Source organism: Monodon monoceros, unplaced genomic scaffold (genome assembly GCF_005190385.1).
Source record: "Monodon monoceros isolate NGI ecotype Baffin Bay Population unplaced genomic scaffold, NGI_Narwhal_1 Super_Scaffold_12, whole genome shotgun sequence".
NCBI lineage: Eukaryota > Metazoa > Chordata > Mammalia > Artiodactyla > Monodontidae > Monodon > Monodon monoceros.
In genome coordinates, this window is record NW_021703768.1 from 57397945 (window position 1) to 57420318 (window position 22374).

Genomic DNA, 22374 nt, shown 5'->3' on the forward strand with positions numbered 1-22374 from the left:
TAATGGTGGATCAGAGTGTAGTGTGTCACCTTGATGAGCATCAGGGCAGAAGGAAAGCACAAGGAAAGTGAAGACATTTACACTTCATATGTAAATTTTACCAGACTTCAGTATAAATGACATGTTTTCAGAGTTACTGCTGCTGATTGTTTAGAAAGGTAAAATGAAGTACTTGGGTTAATTCTTTTGTGGTAAAGTTTAGTTGACAGTATATATGGACATGGACTGAAGAGTCCTGATATATGTTTCAGCTCATAAAATGCTGTTTGTCTGGGCTTCCCTGGTGGCGTAGTGGTTGAGAGTCTGCCTGCCGATGCAGGGGACACGGGTTTGTGCCCCGGTCCGGGAAGATCCCACATGCCGCGGAGCGGTTGGGCCCGTGAGCCGTGGCTGCTGACCCTGTGCGTCCGGAGCCTGTGCTCCGCAACGGGAGAGGCCACAACAGTGAGAGGCCCGCGTACCAGGAAAAAAAAAAAATGCTGCTTGTCAAACCTTTATTAGAAAATATTAGGAGACTTAATTTAGGAAAAGAGCATTAAACAGTGAATCATTGAAACCACAGATGCTCTAGAGCAGGAATTAGAATGCTCCATTGGATTTTTAGTTCAATAATGTATTATACAGTTTTCTGTTACACAGTTTTGAGGGGATAATGGGTAAAGACTTCTGTTGGGTAGAAACCCAAGTTGTGATGAAAATTTTTGTACATAACATTTTCAGCTAAAGATTGTTCTTACTACTGAATAACTTCGGTAAGAAATGACCTAAACCTGGTGCAGTACTATGCCCTTTCACAGGAGCCCAAGTATTTGCTGAAAGAATCAAGTGACATGAAGCTCTCACTCAGGTAATTTAGTAGTCCCAGAACTACACTTGAACAATTGAGTTGAATACAAGTTTCCCTGAAGACTTGGAGAATTTCAGTAGCAAGTATAAAGAAAAGAAGTAAGGCTGGCTTTTGTATGTAGAATATGACCAGACTCATTATTTACTAAATTTTGCTTCTAAATTTTGCTTTACTAAGTTTTGCTTCTAGAAGCTGAAAAGGAGCATGGTCTTTAGTTGCTTTATAAATGAGGAAATGAACCAAATGAGTGTAAATGATTCGTACAGGATTGCCCAGCCAGTTCTTTGTGCAGAGAAGAACTGAGACAAGAGCCCCAGAGCTCTGACATGCCTTTTTTCCTGATGTTGTTTTGGCTCATTGTGGCACAGAAGACTTAAAGACCTGGGCAGTTTGTCTTAAAACCCCATGAAGTTACACTGCGGCTGGGAGTTGAAGTGTCTGTTTTGCCTCCCCACATGTCATCCTTCCCTTGGTCTGACACCACCCTACCGTAAGTCAAGGATGAAGCGGTGGAGAAACTGTAAAGGTAGGAGGTTTTTCTGGAGTCTTGTTTTAGCACAGGTAGTAAGCTCAGAATCAAGAGAGTGGTATAGTAGTTTAAGATTTAATGTAGGAATTTGATGGGGAAGGTTAAGAGCCAGTAGAGAAGTAAAAAGTTGAAGCATAAAAAGGAAAAGGCTCTAATAAAAAGCCTAGCTTTATTTTAACCTTACATCCCAGTAGGCTAGGGGCTTTTGTGTTGGTGTTGTTACTTGCTGATAAGGTGCACGCAGGTATTTTTATTTGTAAAACAGAATCTACACATTCACCAGTGAGATTCTAGTAGAGTTGTCCTGTCAGCAACCAGGACAAAATTGTGATTTCAGTTAAAATTATCATTTGGGAATTATTATTTATTGGGAAATACAAACTCCCATACATCTCAAATGCTTTGGAATCAAGTTTATCAAAATACCTTAGCCACATATTGAATTGTTGAATTGAATAACATAAAAAAATCTTAGGAATTTCCTAGTTCATCTCTCTCCTTCCAGGCTTTTATTGTATTTGTAGTTCCTAGCTATAAAATCCAGCTTATTACAAGTGCTGAATAAATGTTTGCTTATTGATTTAATTTCTGGAGTTTCTTCCTTCTAGAATATGCGTATTACTCCTGTAAGAGTATATAATGAAGAGTTAAATGAAGACTATGTATTTTATTAACTGTAAATAATATGGATTAGTGGCCTATGACATTTTTTCTAAAATTGAAATATTATATGACTTAAGACAAAGATTTTGCTTTCTATGTCCCCAACCCTACCGCAGGAACATGATTTAGGAAAAATTTGTTTTATAATAAATGAATTTATTTTTCTAAGAATCAGTTTAGTGTAGTAGAAATAGTGTATACTTTTAAGGCAGTTCATTAGACTCCTGTGTCTACCAGTTATAAGTGTATGATCATGGATGGTATCCATCTCATAGACTAAATAGACACACAGAGCTATACCATTAGTGTCAAGTTATAATTTGTAAGCATTTTTTCCCACCCTATCTTAGTTATTACATTAGCTTCCTTAGGCAGAAAAATATATTAAGAAGAATCTGTGGACGATTCTAAGATAATTTTTTTATCTTAAATGAAACAGTTTTCATTTATTTTCTAAAGATCTTAATTTTATTTCTTTCTGTTTTTTTTTTTATTGGAGTATAGTTGACTTACAATGTTGTTAGTTTCTGCTGTACAGCAAAGTAATTCAGTTATACATATACATATATCCCCTCTTCTTTAGATTCTTTTCCCATACAGGTCATTATAGAGTATTGAGTAGAGTTCCCTGTGCTATTCAGTAGGTTCTTATTAGTTTATACACTTTATATATAGTAGTGTATATATGTCAGTCTCAATCTCCCAATTTATCCCTCCCCCGCCTTTCCCCCTTGGTAACCATAAGTTTGTTTTCTACATCTGTAACTCAATTTCTGTTTTGTAAGTATGTTCATTTGTTCCATTTTTTTAGATTCCACATGTAAACTGTCTGACTGACTTCTAAAGATCTTAATTTTAAATTACTTAAATGATTTATGATTTATTTTCTTAAAGAGTGAAATAGTAAATGACACAAATAACTAACAAAATGAAAAGTACTAGAACTCCAGCCTTTTTCAGTTCAGTATGTGCTAAATGACAAATTTAAATTATTTGTGGTATATGGTCATTTATTTATTTCTGTAGTCAAAATTTTCTTATTCATTAGTAATTTTTGCTTAAAATATTTATAGTTGTAATTATTGGGAAAATCAATAGAACTTACTAGTACAGAAGTCTCAAGAACTGTTGTAGAAGAATTGTAGATCCTCTTTTCTAAGGTAAAATTCATTTTAATTTGCTTTTGGCTTTTACATTTTTGTGGGATTTTTTTTCTTCTAGTTCAGTGTATGGTTTAATTGAGCTATTTATTGATTTTTTCTTAAATGATATTTCCAGAATTATGTATCGATGTTTTGAAAAATTAGGAAGTTGATGAGAGATGCTTGAAATTTTTTTTATATTAAAGAATTATGGTATTCTTGTTGTAAATTTTGTAGTAGGCTTACTGTTTTTGTGTATCTTTACATTTAAATGTCTCAACGTTAATTTGTTACTATAGCACTGTTAAAAAATATCTCCATACGTATAAGATATTAAAACCATAATAAAAAACTAATCACAAGTATGGAATCTGTAAATAATTCCCATTGTCTAAGCAAAAGTAAAACTTCTGTGCTCTAATTCTCAGGACAGCCTTTCTCTGAGACTAGGTCTCTGGGATCATAAAACAATTTTTTAATCTTAAATAAACAGTTTTCATTTACTGTTTTCTAGTATAAGGTTTGGTACAGTTCTTTTGCTTTCCAAAGGTTGAATGTGTTTTTCCCCAGTACTATGAAGATACTCTTATTTTCAATGTTATCTTCATGTCATTGTGTCTACTCATTTTAATGGCATGATCTGGGAAAAAGTTGCTACAAGTGCATCACTTTTCTGTAACTAAAACTTAACACTTTAAGTACCATAACCTTTAAGCATTTTCACAAAAAACTTTCTAAACTATGTTTCACACCTTCTTAAAAAGCAGGAGAGGTATAATTTAAACTTCTTAACAATTCTGTCATTATTATGAGTAGCAAGCGTCATACCATAATATAGTTACGTTCTCCGGGGTCTTTTCTCCTGCCCTATTTATGACTTAAAGTAATTGTACTGTTGGAGATTTTTATTATTTATTTTCATTATGAAGGTAATATAACCACAATATTGAAAATTTTTTTTAAGAGAAAAGAAAAAAGGACTCATAATCTTAACATCCTATTACATTGCGAGCTTTTCATTGTTTCCCTCCAATTTTTTTCATTTAATAATTGTCTTTTTTATACATGTTTTTTACATATTTGTTATTCTCTCTCTCTCTTTTTTTTTTTTTTGGCCACACCTGGGCCCTCAGCAGTGAAAGCATGGAGTTCTAACCACTGGACCGCCAAGGAATTCCCTATAATTGTTCTCTACATACAACTTTTTATCATTTTTTCACTTTCTGATCATAAACATTTTCCATGTCAAAGAAATTAACTATCTTTTTTCAGTTGAATGTTGCTTTAGTTACCCATATATTTATTGTTGTATTAGAAATACTCCTGGGTTAAAATCTTTGAGAATAATGCTTTCTTTTCTGTAATTAAGATTCTTAGGATGCAGTCTCAGAAATATAATCATGAGGACAAAGGGTATAAAAATGGATAATAGCTCTTGATATAGATTGCTGAGCTGATTTCCAGTAGGTTGTATTAGTTTACACTACCACCAGTAATTTGTTAGAGTTGATTCATCATGTCTTCAGCAGCATAGGATATTGTTATAAAATTATCTTTGCTAATTAGTCTAAAAACATTACTTCATTATTACATTTATTGATTACTAGTAAGGTTCAGCATTTTCCCATGTTTGTTTACTGTTGTATTTCCTCTTGTGAATTTTTCTTTCATGTGTTATCTATTGGTTCTAAATTAGTGTTCCACATAAGTAAAGTTATTAATGTACAGTTGTCCCTTGATATCTGCAGGGGATTGGTTCCAGGACCCCCACCTGTACCAAAATGCACAACGCTCAAATCTCTTATATAAAATGGTGTAGAACAGTCAGCCTTCCACATCTGGCATGTGGGAACCTGTGGATAGAAAGGGCCAACCGTATTACTGTTTTGTTGGATCGCCTAAATTTGTATTGCTGAAATATGCTAGGAGCTCCCTTCTATAATTGTTCAAATAAAGCGTGTGTTTATCCACCATATCTGTAAACAGTTGGTGCCTCCTGGAAATCATGATAAGAGATGTTTTAGGTCCTTTGAGATGTGAACTGAGTCTTGGGAAGCAAGTATTACCTGAAACCTGGCATCACAGTGAGGGTAAGTTACTACTGTCCCTACATATCCCATTAGTATAAATGTTAATAAAATGAATTTGAGGCATTTATTTTTCCCTTGATGGCAGCAGAGGCAGTGATGGCCAGTGCTCAGAACCAAAGTAATATAATTTGGAAAAGGCAAGAGAAGGGAGAGGAGGAATAGAAGTAGATGTGTAAGGAATTCTGTTGTCTGTAAAGAGGGTGCACACCTGAACTGGCAGCTGGCTTTGTTCTTGGCTTTCTCTATTCTTCCTATTCAGTTTGCTCTTTGCCCATCTGGGTGTATTCATTATACTCAGTAGCTCTCAGAGACTTCCATGCCAGCTTTCAGATTTACTCTGGTGTTCAGTTTGAGGAAATTGACTTACATGATAGTCATCAGCCTTCATTAGTTCTGAGCCCTACAGTTCTGAGAGAATGCCCCTAAAAAGTTCAGTTCCTTCTACTTAAAGCAAATACATTTTGGGAATAGTTTACTTTTATATATGTATAAAATTATGTGATTATATATTCAAATAGTTATTTACTATTTCTATTCTGATTAAGTGCTTCTGGTTCCAAGGAAGAAAACTTAATTCAGATTGTCTTAAGAGAAAGGGAGAGATTTATTATTTTTTTAAAGTCATTTGTGGAAATAGAAAGCCATCTGGAAGCAAGGCAGCTCCAAGAAGCAGATACTGTCACTCTGGTGGACCATGTAATCTTGCTCAGTGCTTCCTTGCTTCCTCTCTGTGCTGGTCCATTCTCTTCTGCTTTTGCTTACAATTCCCGCCTCTTTATAATTTTGTCATGTGTGTGGAATCGAATGATGGCCACTTGCCTACCACATTGTGACCTTTTAACTTCTGCTTTGAGAACTGGTAAATGCTTAAATGATCCTAGTACTTCCTGTTTATATTTCTGAGAAAGGAAATTCAATTGACTTAGCTTATCTGTTTGTGCTGGGATTCATCATGTGGAGAGTTGGGTGCCCAATCCTGGTTTAATTAATTGCATTTAGGAAATGCAATCACAAAGTATCAACCTTGCCATTAGAACCGTTGGTTAGACATGGGCTGTAGGCTACTCAGTTTCCTTTAGAAAGAGCCTTTGGTTTTACTGACAATTATCAGAAAATCAGTGCACTATGCAAAAACAAAGAGGGAAAAGAACCTTATAATATAGAACTGGATGTTGTTACTATGTTTTTAAAAATAGAAATTAAATTATTTTTCTTAATTAATTTGTAATGTTGGTTTCTGGGTCTTGATTTCTCCATTTTTAAAAAAACAAGATAGGGATGTTGTCTAATGCTGTTTTCATTTTGGAGATAAGATGTTGGGATCGCTATTTTCTAATTACAGTTAAAGTTTAAATTGATAAATTCCAATTTCATGGGATGAGGGGGATGGATGGTGATAACAACATGATATTTAGTTGGCTGATAGATAACTCAGTGTCTCTGTTTATAAGATAACAATAAGCTTTTCAACCCAATGTTCAGTTTTTAAGGGTATATTCTTATAAACTGAACACTTCCTTAGTATGTATAAGAGATTAGTTTCATCTTTTATGTCTAGTGTAATCTCAGATTTCCTTACCATCTCACATTTTTTTCTAGGTTTTATATTCATTAATTTTTTTATGTGTCAGTCTTGGTGGTTTTTTATGTGTCAGCCTCATTGTTTCTTTGTCATGGTAATAAAACAACAGAAGACTGCCCTTAACCACCTACTTAGTTTTCACCCTTATAAAATTTTTACAGACTCATTACACTTATATCTGATTTAATATTCACCACTTGATTTCTGGTTCTTTTCTTTGTTCCTCTATTCCTCCAATATTTCTCTTTTGATTTTTCTATTTCTTTAGAATATCAACTCATTTAAATGACAGGTCATTAAAAAAAAATGACAGGTCAAACAGCCCATTTTGTTGCGTATTCTTTGATCATACAAAAATAATTTAAGTAATCTTCATCTTAATTCTATCTGACGATACAAACTATCATCAGTAAAACTGTGTCTTAATGATAATTTTAGTGGGGGGGTGAAGTGTGAAGGGATTGAACGTTAAGTACCTACTATTGCATCATTTTACATTCTCAGTTAATCTTCTCATCAGTACCATTTCGCAGATGACTAAGCTATGGCTCTGAAAGTTAAGCTACTTTCCGAAAAAAGACAATTGGGAGAACTGAGATTGTATGTATGACTCTGGAGCCCATGCTTTTCCTCTACTCTATCTTCCTGCTTAGCAACAAAAATAGTGTAGAACAGTATTCAGCTCAGGCACTAACATTGTGTTGAATAAAAATTGATTTCCTTTCATGAGTTTTTTCTGCTGTGTCTGTCTTCCCACAGCTGAAATCTGAATGATATATGCCCCTGTATGTGTGAGTGAGATTTCAATGAACAAAGGAAAGAGTAGATAAAAACTAATGGTAATCAGCCTACTGACTACTTACCACTTACACCTTTCTGTTTTACTGTCTAAACTGCTCTGACCCTTTTACCAATTCAGCCCTGGCCAGTGAGCATTGTGCTATGTTCCTTTTTCTGTTGAAATATTGAATGTGAAATGTGAAATAATGAATGTGAAATATTGAATCACATTCAATATTGTGAAATACTGAATCAGCCCATTACACTTTAACAATCAAAGATAGTTTTGGACATGAATGAGAAACTCATAGGGCCCTCTCACTTCAGAACTTTAGGAGGAATCTAACTGTAATGAAACAGTATACTTGTAGTTACCAAAATGATCTGTAATGGTTGTCCCCATGTGCTATCTAATTTTTCAAAGAACTATCAGCTTAGCTCCCTATCAACTATACAGGCATGTCTCACTTTAAAGTAGATACTAAAATAGTGAATCATACCTTTCTTTTTTTTTTTACTTATAATTTCAGATGTGTTATATGGGAAACTTGGCTATTTGCATTATAGCCCTTTTTACCATCGTCTTAAATACAGTAAGTGCAGCTATAATCAATAGCTTGCCTGGTGCTGATACGTTTTTAATCATTCATTACCAGCGTTTTAGCAAGAGCTATTATAGTCTTGCTAAGGTACCTACAGATTTGTCTCCATCTTGCATGTATGTCCACACATGAACCATCAAGTAAATAATCAGTGTAGAGTGATGTTACTTTAAGACAAGCTGCTCTTTTAATTAATTATACTTCAATATTTTATGAACTGTGAATTAAAGAAGCAGTTTGAAGTAAAAGAAACATTGGACCAGAAAGACATACATTCCAACCCAACGTGTTTTGTTTTCTTGTAGAAGTAGTAGTAAAACTGTCTTATTTATTTTTTATATGTTACCAGCTTTATGGAGATATAATTGACATATAACATTGTGTAAGTTTAAGATATACAACGTAATGACTTGATATATGTATATATTGAGAAATGATTACTGCAATAAGGTTAGTTAATATATCCATCATCTCGTGTAGTTACAAGTTAAAAAAAATTGGGGGATGTGGGGTGAGAACTTTTAAGACTTATTGTCTTAGCAACTTTCAAATATATAATACAGTATTGTTAACTATAGTCACCACACTGCACATTACATCCCCAGAATTTATTCATCTTAAAACTAGAAGTTTGTACTCTTTGATCACCTTCACCCATTCCTCCCTCCCCTGGCCCCTGGCTACTGCCCGTCTGCTCTCTGAGTTTGAGGGTTTTTTTGATTCCTCATATAAGTAAGTCATACAGCACTTGTCTTTCTCTATCTGACTTGGCATCATGCTCTCAGGGTTCATCCATGTTGTCACAAATGACAGGATTTTCTTCTTTTTTATAGCCAAATAATATTCCTGTGTGTGTGTGTGTGTGTGTATCATATTTTCTTTATTCATTCTTCTATCAGTGGACACATACCTTGGTTCCATGTCTTGGCTATTGTAAATAATGCTGCAGTGAACATGAGGATACAGATATCTCTTTGACATAGTGCTTTTCTCTCCTTTGAATATATACCCAGAAGTGGAATTGCTGTCTCATATAGTAATTCTGTTTTTAATTTTTTGAGGAACCTCTATCCTATTTTCCATAGTGGCTGTACCAATTTCAATTCCTACCAGCAGTGCACAAAGGTTCCCTTTTCTCCACATCCTCACCAGTACTTGCTATCTCTGTTCTTTTTGGTAATAGCCATTCTAACAGGTTTGAGGTGTTATCTCATGGTGGTTTTGATTTGCATTTCCCTGATGATTAATGATGTTGAGCATCTTTTCAGTGTTGTTGGCCATCTGTATGTCTTTGGGAAAATGTCTGTTCAGGTCTTCTGCCCACTTTTTAATTGGGTTGTTTGGGTTTTTTTGATGTTGAGCTGTATGAGTTCTTTATATATTTTGGATATTAACCCTTTATCAGATACATCATTTGCAAATACCATTTTCCATTCAGTAGGCTGCCTTTTCATGCCAAAGGAATTTAGTTTGATGAATCTCATTTGTTTATTTTTGCTTTTATTTTCTTTGCCTGATCCAAGAAAATATTGCTAAGACTGATGTCAAAGAGGGTACTGCCTGTGTTTTCCAGAAGTATGTTTTCAGGTCTTACATTCAAGTCTTTAATCCATTTTGATTTTATTCGTGTAAATGGAGTGAGAAGGTGGTCCAGTTTCATTCTTTTGCATGTGAATATCCAGTTTTCCCAGCACCATTTATTGAACAGACTGTCTTTTCCCCACTGAGTATTCTTGGCTCCCTTGTCAAATATTGGTTGACTGCATGCGCATGGGTTTATTTCTGGGCTCTCAGTTCTTTTCCATTGGTCTGTATGTCGGTTTTTATGCTAGTACTGTTTTGATTGCTTTAGCTCTGTAATATAGTTTGAAATCAAGAAGTGTGATGCCTCTAGCTTTGTTCTTCTTTGTCAGGATTGCTTTGGCTATTCAGGGTCTTCTGTGGTTCCATATGAATTTTAGGATTGTTTTTTCTATTTCTGTAAAAAAAAAAATGCCATTGGAATCTTGATAGAGATTGCATTATCTCTGGATGGCTTTGGGTATTATGGACATTTTAATAGTATTAATTCTTCCACTTCATGAACATGGGATATCTTTCCATTTGTTTGTTTCTTCTTCAGTTTCTTTCATCATAGTTTTATAGTTTTCAGTGTACAGACCTTTTACCTCCTTGGTTAAATTTATTCCTAAGTATTTTATTATTCTCTTTGATGGTATTGTAAATGGAACTGTTTTGTTTTTTATTCCAGATAATTTGTTGTTAGTGTATAGAAATGCACCTGGTTTTTGTATGTTGATTTTGTATCCTGTAACTTTACTGAATTCATTTAGTTTTTTGATAGAATCCTTAGGATTTTCTATGTGTAAGATCATGCCATCAGCAAACAGAGACAATTTTACTTCTTTTCTCATTTGGATGCCTTTTACTACTTTTATCTTGCATGGTTACTTGGTATTGTGGTTAATCGTAGTAGTAAGAATGGGCACCCTTATCTTATTCCTGATCTTACAGGAAAAGTTTTCAACCTTTTACCATTGAGTATGATGCTTCCTGTGGGTTTGCCATATATGGCCTTTTTTATGTTGAGGTATGTTTCTTCTATACCAAGTTTGTTGAGAGTTTTTATCAGGAACAGTTACTGAATTTTGTATGTTTTTTCTGCCTCTGTTGACATGATCATATGATTCATATCTTTCATTTTGTTAATGTGATGTATCACATAGATTGATTTGTGTGTGTTGAATCATCCTTTCATCCCAAGGATTAATCTCACTTGATTATGGTGTATGATCTTTTGAATGTGCTGTTGAATTTGGTTTGCTAGTAATTTGTTGAGATTTTTTCATCTTTATCCATCAGAGATACTGGCTTATAGTTTTCTTCTAGTGTCCTAACTTGGCTTTGCTATCAAGGAAACGCTGTTACCTCGTAAAATGCATTTGGAAGTGTTCCCTCCTCTTCATTTTTTTGTAAGAGTTATAGAATTGATATTAATTCTTCTTTAAATGTTTGGTAGAATTCACCAGTGAAACCATCTGGTCCTGAACTATTCTTTGTTGGGATTCAATCTTATCAATCTTCTTACTCATTATTGGTCTGTTCAGATTTTCTATTTCTTCATGATTCAGTTTGGTACGTCATGTGTTTCTAGTAATTTATCTATTCTTGTTTGTCCAATTTATTGGTGTATAATAGTGATCTGTTGTGATCCTTTGTATTTCTGTGGTATCAGTTGTAATGTCTCCTCTTTCATTTATAATTTTGAGTTCTTTCTTGGTTAGGCTAGCTAAAGGTTTTTGTCAATTTTGTTTATCTTTTCAAAGAACCAACCCTTGATTTTGTTGATCTTCTCTATTATTTTTTTTTTGCTATTTCCTTTATTTCTGCTTTAATTTTTGTTATTTCCTCCCTTCTGCTAAACTTGGGATTAGTTTGTTCTTCTTCTTCCTGTTTCCTTGAGGTATAAGCTAAAGTTGTTTATTTGATATCTTTATTTTTCTTGATGTATGTGGTTATGGCTGTAAACTTTCCTCTTAGAGCTGCTTTTGCTGCATCTCATAAGTTTTGGTATGTTGTGTTTCCATTTCAGTTTGTCTCAAGATATATTTTTATTCCTTTTCTAGTTTCTTTTTTGATCCATTGGTTGTTCGGGAATGTGTTCACTTCCGTGTATTTGTGAATTTTCCAGCTTTCCCTGTTATTGATTTCTACTTTCATACCATTGTGATCAGAAAAGATACTTGATATAACTTCTGTCTTGACTTTGTTGAGACTTACTTAGTTGCCTAACATATGATCTAACCTAGAACGTGTTCCGTGTGCACTTGAGAAGAATGTGTGTTCTGTTGCTGTTGGGTGGAATGTTCTGTATGTGTTTATGTCCATTTACTCTCTAGTGTTATTCAAGTCCAGTGTCTCCTTATCGATTCTCTGTAAGAGTGGAGTAGTAAAGTCCCCAACTATTATTGTATTGCTGTTTATTTTTCCTTTAGTTCTGGTATTATATGCTTTATATATTTAGGTGCTCTAATGCTGGATACATAAATGTTTACAATTGTTATATGTTTTTGATGGATTGATTCCTTTATCATAATATGATGAACTTCTTTGTCTCTTTAGACTATTTTTAGTTTAAAGTCTATCTTGTCTGCTGTAAGTATAGCTACACCTGCTTTCTTTTGGTTGCAATTTGCTTGAAATATCTTTTCCATCCCTTCACTCTCAATCTGTGTGTGTCCATAAAGATAAAGTGAGTCTCTTTTAGGCAGCATATTGTATCTTTTTTTTTATTATTTCTTCCAACATTCTTTGTCTTTTGATTGGAGAATTTAATCTATTTACATTTAAGGTAATTATTGATAGGTAATGACTCACTGTTGCCATTTTGATCATTGTTTTCTGTTTTGTAGATCCTTTGACCCTTTCTTGCTGTCTTTGTGATTTAATGACTTTCTGTAGTGTTATACTTTGAATCCTTTATCATAATCTTTTGTGCATTTACTACAGATTTTTCGTTTGTGGTAACTATGAGGCTTACATAAAATATCTTATAACATCCTATTTTAAGGTGATAACAACTTCAAGAAGATACAGAAACTTTATACTTCTACTTCTCTCCCTATCACATTTTAGGTTATTGATGTTACAGTATCCATATTTTTATACTGCTTATCCATTATCAAAGTATTGTAGCTATGGTTATTTTTAATACTTTTTTTTTAAACTTTTAAACTAGAGTTGTAAGTGAATTAAATACAACCATTACAATGTCAAAGAATCTGTGTTTCATAATATATTTACCATTACCAGTGAGTTTTATACATTTATATGGTTTTAGGATGTTAATTAGCATTCTTTTACTTTACAACTTGAAGAATGTTCTTTTATCATTTCTTGTAAGGCAGATCTAGTGGTGATGAAATCCCTCAGCTTTTGTTTGTTTGGGAACATCGTTATCGCTCCTTAATTTCTTTTTTCTTTATTTTTTTAAAAATATTTATTTATTTATTTGGTTGCGTCAGGTCTTAGTTGTGTCAGGCAGGCTCCTTACTTGTGGCTCGCGGGCTCCTTAGTTGCATCAGGCGAGCTTCTTAGTTGTGGCTTAAGGGCTCCTTAGTTGTGGTTGCCGGTTAGTTGAGGCACGTGGGCTCCTTAGTTGCGGCTCACCAGATCCTTAGTTGTGGCATGAGAACTCTTAGTTGCAGCATGAGAACTCTTAGTTGTGGCATGCATGTGGGATCTAGTTCCCAGACCAGGGATTGAACCCCGGCCCCCTGTATTGGGAGTGCGGAGTCTTAACCACTGTGCCACCAGGGAAGTCCCTCTCCTTCATTACTGAAGGACAACTTTGCTGGGTATAGTATTCTTGGCTGACAAGTTTTGGTGGGTTTTTTTTCTCATTATTTTGAATATGTCATTCCACTCTTTCCTGGCCTGCAAAGTTTCCGTTGAGAAATCTGCTCATAGTCTTATGGGGGCTCCCTTTTATGTGAAGAGTTGCTGTTCTCTTGCTGCTTTCAAAATTCTCTATTTTTGACTTAAGACAATGGTAAATTCTTGATGTAGCCCTTTTTTGGGTTTAACCTATTTGAGATCTGGATGTTCATTTCTCTCCCCAAGTTTGAGAAGTTTTCAGCAATCTAACCCAAGTCTTAACATTTACTAACCAACTGACTTTTGGCAAGTTGCTTAACATAACTGAAACTGTTTCCTCAACTCACAGTTTAGTTTTGAAAATTATAGATAAAGTGTGACAGTACTTTGAAAATTATTAAGCACTGTGTTTACCTGAAACCACTAGGCAATGATCAGTGAACATTCTGAAATGGAATATACATTCTGAAATGGAATTTACAATCATGTTAATAAAAGAGGATTTTTTCTTAAATCAATGTCACAGAAATGACAACTGTGTTAGAGTATGGTTGACACATTCAATGAGAATAGTCAGTTGAATGTAGCATTGGGAAGATCTCTAGTAAAGCTCTTTAATGAAGCTACAATGCTAAAAGAATCAGGGACCTAATTTACTTATTTTGTATATTTGTATTTAATGTGTGGGCTTATTATTTAGAAAGGTTTTCTTTCAATTTTATGAATGTCTTAATATTGCCATCTGAAGAAAGATGTGGTTATTACTTGCAAGATAAGTTGATTTGATATATGAATTTAAATTGTATTTGGCTGGTCAAGGACCATAATTGTCTAGTATGTTTTACTTATAATTTACTTAACATATTTAATTTATATAACAACTTTTGTTGTTCCCCCGTATCTTGACTTTTCCCAAGTTTCCATTTCTAAGAACCTAAGTACAACTCCTTACCCAGCCTCTGTCACTGATAAATAATGAAGTAAATGACCAATGTACTTAATAGCTTCCAACACATGCAGTCCTTACCAAGTAGTACAAATTATGATGTGACTTTAAACAACATGTTCTTATGTCTTGGTTTTCATCAAAGACATTTTTCTAGTGGTTAGAATATTTCCATGTTAATCAGTACAGTCTGCATTCGCTTCCACTTTCTTCTATTTCCTGTCATTTCTGGTACAGCTAGGACACTGCTGCTCATTAGAGTAAGAAACTCATGAACGTTGCCAGGAGCAGATTTATTGAGTTAATACAAAGAGTCTCAACTGGCTGTATATTAGAACCACCTGGGAGTTGTTTAAACATACCCATGCCCGGGTGCCTAGGCTCCACTCCTACATTGAATCAGTGGGGGTCATAGGGAACAGGCATCATATTTTTTTAAAGCCCCTAATGAGTATAATGCCGAGTCAGGGCTGAGAACCACTGGTTTACATAGCTTAAGGTACATGGAGAGTGAGACCAATTGTGATATTAAAGAGTTAAAACAGTTAAATCTGTCTTAGAAATAAACAGAATTGGTGTTTTGATGATGAAAATTATGTGACCAAAAGTTAAATATATGGGAAGTGTTACTCCTATCAGCTTTTTATTCTGATGTACAATAAGAAGTTTGAATTCTGAAAAGCAAAGTGCCGTTATCACACCTGACCTAAAGGATGGATACCCTTAAATAAGAGAGCTTTTGAGTTCTTGGTGATGCATGGAATAGAAAGAAAAAGATAAGCCTACCCATGAACTCTACCCAAGAGTTCTGTTAAGGATTAGTCACCTGTTCATGGAAGTGGCAGAATGAGAATAATATGGCAGCATGAATCAGTGCACAGGCTCTGGAGTTGGGTGCATCTGAGCTTGAGTCCTGCCTTTGTTCTTTACTATTTCTGTGACCTTGGACACATTACTCAACTTTTCTTAAGCCTGTTACTCTTCTATGAAATGGAGGTAATAGTAGTCCCTACTCATGGAATTAAATGAGATCATGCATTTAAATCACTTAGTATAATAACTGGCACATAGAAGTGCTCCATAAATGCTAACAGGGTTGCTTTTTTTACTAGACACAGTCCAGACTTTGGAATTACACAGATGTTGTTTTCAATGCTCAATCTGCCACGTACTGGCTGGGCAAGCTACTTAACCTCTTTGAACCTCAGTTAATATAAAGTAGAGTTTAATATCTACCTCATAGTGCTGCTGTGAATATTTAATGAACTGAATTATATAGGAAGTACCTGATTGCAGATTGGAGTGAGTTTTGAGATCTAGTTTTCCTTCTTGTAACCTGCTCAGTTTGATACTAGCCTTTTTTAAAAAATGTTTGTTTGTAAACTTTAGCACTTGAGTCTCATGACTAGTCGTCTTCAGAGGTCTTCCTGAAAGGGCACTCTAAGAATACATTTATTTAAATTTTCCATAGTACTTATTTTTCATTTTCTTTTTTTTCCTGTAAATCTTTCAGCTCTTAGACGACAATAAATTGTAATGCCAGAGGATTATAATTTTAACCTCTTAGCATAATTCTTCCAAGTGGTGAATGAGATCCATCACCCTAATCAATCAGTCAAGAACAATTTAAAACCTACTATGTGTCTAGCACCATGTAACATCAGAGGATCCATACGCTGTGGTCCCTGCCCTTTAATCTAGTTGAGCTCATTTCCTCAAGTAGCTTGGGCTCAATGGTTGCTTTTGCTTTTAACTCTCTTTTTTTGTTTGATCCTTAATCTCTGATTACTTTATAGAATCTCTTGAAGAACCTTCTAGTTCCACTGATATCTATTATTTAGCAAGCCTGTCGACACTTTCATTCTTTGACATTAAAAAAAACCTCATTTTTAAAAAGTTACTAATAATCATCTGACTTTAGACTTTCTCTTCTTTCCCTTCATACCTGAATTTTGGTTCAATTTCTTACAAAAGTTTTATTAAATAACTTTTAAAAAAATAGCATGCTCTTTTCAGCCCTCTAGACATCTCTGATTTTTTCTTTCGTTCTTGTTCATCATAACATCTTTTTGTAAAAAACCAGTGTAAGAGACATTTTATTTTGGAAGATCTGATTCACATTCAGCAAATGATTCAGCAGATGACTTAAGCTGTATTTTGATTTATCTGCTTGTCAAATGAAGATAATACTTGCCACCTACTTACAAGAAAGGGATGTTGTGAAGATCAGATTTAGAATGTTTTGAACTCAATGCTTGAAATATCTCATTTTTATTATATTTTCACACTGTATACATACTGCTTTTTTAGATCTATTATAATTTTTATAATAGTGAAATACGATTTTTACTTTTCTACCTCACTACAAAGGTATCAAATACATCTTATTTCTTTAGTATACAAATGGTTTTCTTTATGATTAGTTTCCCAGTTTACAGAAATTGATGTTTCTGTTTAAAAAGCAGTTTATCAGGGGCTTAGAGACTGGACCCTGGAACCAGGTTAGTTGGGTTTGAGTTATGGGTTTGAGTCAAACTTCCTAACATAGTCTGTGAGGTCTTCCTAGCCCTGCCTTCCTCTCACTTTCACTTTTTAGTAAGTCCTATTAGATCTCAGGTAAAAAGTCACTTCCTCAAGGAAGTCCTTTCCTGACTTTTTTAACTGGGTTAGCATAATGTCCCCACAGCCCCTGGTACTATCCCCTACCACAGTCATTCTCCACTGAGGCAGTGCCACTCTCTGAGGGGGGAGGGGAATGTCCTAGTAATTGGGAGGTGCTCTTGCCACTTAGTAGGTGGAGCTGAGGGATACTAGATGTTCATCATTAAGAATTGTCTGGAGTCCTGAATGACTTTTGAATGTCCCATTAGGGAGTTACATAGGTGAAAAAAATCTGTTCATAGCTGTCAGAGCCTAGAGTCTAACTTAGTTTCACATATGCACATGGAATTTTTTGCAGGATTTTAATTAAATGTTGAGTTTTCCAGGAATAAAGCTACTGTATTATTGAAGGAAGATTATACCTTGTTTTGCTTGGAACTCTACCAAGAACTGTTCACCATTTTGGGAAATCATGTCACTGATGGCAACATTTATCACATTCATGGTGATTCACCATATAGGTGGAAACATTTGACTGCTCAGTAAATATTTGTTTGAATTTAATTGAAATTAGGAGAGAAGAAAGACTCTGAAGCATATGGGAGAAAAGCACATCTTTCTTCCTGGCAAAATATTTTCTTTTTTTTCCTATTGCACTTCAATCACATACTTCATTCATAGGTAGTGCATCTGTCTCTGTCACTAAATGAGAACTTAGGGCAAGAACAGTATTTTACTTACCTTTGAATCTCTAATGCTCACTGAGTACATGGTAGTTGCTCAGCTTAATATTTATTCAGTTGAATTAATGGACAATAATAGTATTTGAGTAATGAACAACAATAGTATTTATTCAGCAAGTACTTATTGAATCCCTCTGCTAGAGTGATTCAAAGGGGCAAAAAGATACTGTCACTGCTCTCAAGGAACACATGATGTGTTGCTAAGACAGACCTGGAAATAATTATAATATGACAGTTTGTGAAATGGAAATAGCCATAAACTATAGATTTGTAATGAAAAAAATACTTAAGTCTTGTGGGGAGGTCCTACAATAATGTTAGAGAAGAGAAATAGTAGTATCCAGTACCAATCATAGTGCCAAGGAAGACTCTCAGTAAATACTTGGAAACTGAGTAGAGGACATATCTCTGAAGAGTGAGATGGAGTTTGCCAAATGGTCAAATTTAAAGAGTTCACTCCAGACAGGAAGTCCCTATTCAAAGGCTCAGAGGTATGAGAGGCACAGCTGGTATTGCTGGAGCATAAAAGTTGGAGGTTGAGTTGTAAGAGATAAAGCTGTCCCTGGAGGTGATGGACCAGATCATGAAGAGCCTCTTCCATGAAAAAGAAGTTAGATTTCATCTTGCAGGCAGCAGAAAATCATTGATTGATGTAATAAACACAGCCACTAAATTTCAAACCATACTGTATGCCAGGCAAGTGTCTATAATCCTATTACAGAGTCAGTATGTTCTCATTTTATAGTTGGGAAACTGAGGCTCAGAGAGATTAATTAACTTGCCCAGGTTTTCACTGCTACTAAGTGAAAGAACTAGGATTTAAATTTAGGTTGGTTGAGTCCAGACCTTCTGTCTGCCTTATTTTTACTTCAACCAGTCTGGGTTCTTTATCTCTCATAAACTCTAGTAAATTCAAATTTTTAATGTAAATTCAAGTTCTTAACAGTTTAGGACTAGAGTAAGTTTTAGGCTTCTGAAGGCCAAGATGTTATCTTACAGTAACTTACCTCTTGCAATTTTTTTATTCTGGTGCCAGCTTCTGTACAGATAGTTCAAATAACTGTCTTGGCTTATTGAAATGCCTTTTGCGGGGGAGCGGGGACTTACCATTGAATGTCATGGGCCAATCAGCATGATTTGTGTACTCTAAAAGAGAACAATTTGAAGTGCTGTTTCCCTTTCCTGAAACATTTCTGAGTCTTCAATGTATGAAAAGAATAGTAACTATTTTAAGAAAATTTAATATTAATCTTGATATTCTAATTAATATAGATGTAGTTTACTGTTTAAGTAAACGATTTATACCTTATAATTCTGGTGTGCTTGGTTAGCTTGAAGTACTTCAGACATTATGTAAATAACCCTGCGATATCTCTGGCTACCCTAGGATAAGATTCTTCCTAATTTTAATGGCTATTAAAATGTGGTAAGTTCTGGAGATAGAGGTGGCAATGGTTGTACAACAGTGAAAATGTACTTAATGCCACTGAACTGTACACTTTAAATGGTTAAAATGCTAAATTTTATATTATGTATATTTTACCACAATTAAAAAATGTGGTATAGAAGTTCAAAGTGGCCTGAGATCTCTTATCAAGCAATTAACAATCAAATAATTTTGAGAGCCTTTTGTTCCAGATAACTTGAGTAAGGTGTGAGGGAACAATTTATCTCAGTTCTTCCTATCTCATCATCACAGGCTGATCCCATTAAATGCTCTTAATACTAAGCTATTCAAAAAGAAAAAGACTTCTGTTTATTTGATGCAGGGATAAAGAAGGAAGCATGGTAATGATATGGGGCAGCCATCCTCAGGATAGGTATGGTGAAGGTATCTTTTGGACTTGGCTGCTCTTGGCCCCTGGCATTAGTTTCTTTTTCAGAAAGGCAGCTAAGGAGTTAAGTAGGTATCCAGTTGTCACCTCAACAGGTGGGATATGCATGGTAGCAGCTCAACTCATAACTAAGGCTCAGACTTTAAGGTTCCTCACCCCCTCTTCACCCACTCCCTCCCCCATCTAGGAACAGGAGAAATTTAAAATGTTCACCCATTAGATTAGCCAAAATTAAAAGAACGTGCTGGTGGATATATGGGAAACATATTATTGGTGAGTGGATTGCAACTGTTTTTGGAAAGTAACCTGGTAATAACTATTAGAAAATTTTAAATACACATACTTTTGGCCTAATAATCGCACTGGGTTGCCATTACTGGGTAGGGGGACATTAGTACAAGAATGTTTTTTGCCTTGTTGTTTGTAGTCACAAAAAAGTAGAAGAAACCTGGAAGCCAATCAGGAAATAGTTGAACAAGTTATGTTCTATCCATTCTAAAGACCAATGTGCAACTATTAAAAAGTGAAAAGTTAAATCTATATGTAGTGGCCTGGAATGATGGCCATGTGATATTATGTGTTTTAAAGTTTTTAGTTAATAGAGTGTAGTATGTGGCGTGATCCTAAAAAACAAACCAGAACTATGTGTATGTTTGAGAATAGAGAAAGGTGTAGAAGGATTCATATCAAACTGTTAAAACTGATTCTGTCAGGGAGGTAAGCTTAGTGATGAAATTGAATTAACTATTTTGTACAACCATGTTGTTTGATTTGTTGTAATATTGTTTTTGTAAAGTTTTTTTGAAGTTTCTGAAGTAAAAAAGTCAAGAGGGGAAGGGGAGAGGTCTATAGTGATAGAAATTATAATAGGGATTATGGCATGGGTTGATGACCGAGAATGGGTACAAGCGAAACCTTGGTACTGGTAATGATCTTTATCTTGATGTGGATGTTGGTCACACAGGTATTCGCCTTATAAAAATCCATCTACTTGTATGCTTATGATTTGTACAGGTTATTGTATATATCAATTGAAAGTTTATTAAAATTATGGCATGTCAATACAATGGAATAATTCTTTTAAAAATACTTTTAATATTTAATGATATATGGAATTGGCCAAGAAACAAGACAATCCCATTATTATAAAACATATAAACACACAGAATGGAGACTGGAATAAAAACACTACAATATTATTAATAGATATTATGTCCAGATATCATTTTTGTTTTGGGGGGTTTTGTTTGGGTGTTGGATCATTTAGGAAGTTGGTAGAATTCAGTGAGCAAAGCCAGATTGCAGGATATTAAGCAGAAAATAAAGGTGAAGAAGGAGAGAGGAAAAGGTTTTTTAAAAACAGAAAAACACTGCTAACTAGAGAGAGGTACTGTAAGGTCAGGTAATTTTTTTTAACCCCTGCTAGGAAGGGACTAAATTCAGCTGTCAAACCATCAAGTAGTAGTAGACCCATATGAAAAAATCCTCTCCTTCAGCAAATTCAGTTTGATTTTTACAGTAATTCATGCCTGATACTTAAGTTTTGTTTCTGTTTAAGCATTTAGTTTTAAAGAAACTCATTGATATGATAGTTTCCATTGATTGTAGCAGATGCAACTCATGGTAGTTTAAGAAACCTATATTGTCCTCCCAATCTTAACTAATTAACTGTTGTAATTTCCTCTGATCTTTTTGCTCCATAGTTGCCACATGGGGGCAAATAATACTTCCTCCGGTCGGAGTGATAATAAAATGAGAAAATGTTATGTGAAAACACGTTAATAGAATTCAACACTATCCAGTTGTAAAATTGCGTTATTTTTCTTGTATTTCTTCAGCCCAAAGTCATTAGTTGTGAAATGCAGTTATTTCAGGTGGAGTTTATTTCACCTGAAATAAACAAAGAGTTTATAATAAAAAAACTCTTAATAAAGAGTTCAAAAGTTGAAGTTTATGAAAGGATGCATTTTTTCGGTCAAATTATGCAAATGTAAATGCAACATGTAGTGTTTATCGAAGTGTGGGTTGTGATTGCAATGCATCTTTAATGTTCTAGACTAAATATTAGTATTTAGTGCTTTATATATCAAACTGAAATGTAAACTTTTTTATTTCTTCTTAAGTATTGTTCAGCTGTCGGGGGAATTATCAGGCTTTTTTCCTTATTACAGTCATTCTTAATTACTAACCATGTTAACTTAAAATGACTGAAACCCAAAATCAGATCTCTTCAGGTGTTTCGCAGGGATTTTGATAAGGACTTGATTTTTGATTAGCCCTTAAATCAGTAATAATCTGGATGGAACTAGAGTTGGGTTGGAGAAAACTGCGTGGCACTAGGACCCAGGGGGCTCCCGTGAGCGGATCTAGGGGCCAGATTGCAAATTCGCGGTGACTCAGTCTGGTCGGCTCCTTGCGCTCGGCGGCCGCGGCGGCAGCAGCAGCAGACATTGGCGGCCGAGCTGCTAAGATCAGTTTCCCCGGGTTTCACCGTCCGAGACTTCTTTCGGGGCGCCCCAGGCAGGTCCGAGGCGTCCGGGGAGCGCAGGGGTCGTTCTGCGGGGAGGAGGGAGGTGCTTGGCGCGGGAAGCCCTCGGGCCTGTGCACGGGGAGTAACATTTGCTCCGTCTCTTCCTGT

The 22374-nt window shown here is 34.9% G+C and overlaps 1 protein-coding gene across 6 annotated transcripts in view; it reads left to right on the forward strand.

Moving 5' to 3' along the window:
* Positions 1-22374, forward strand: part of TNPO1 (transportin 1) — an 84939-nt gene that overhangs the window by 11173 nt on the left and 51392 nt on the right. Inside the window, exon 1 of one of the 6 annotated variants that reach the window (XM_029216741.1) lies at positions 1294-1373. The exons of 3 other annotated variants lie outside the window; for them this stretch is intronic. The gene's annotated coding sequence lies outside the window, so the exon portion shown is untranslated. Of the gene's footprint in view, positions 1-1293; positions 1374-22135; positions 22261-22374 lie in introns of those variants that run through there. 2 more of the 6 variants (XM_029216739.1, XM_029216740.1) reach the window with 2 other exon arrangements.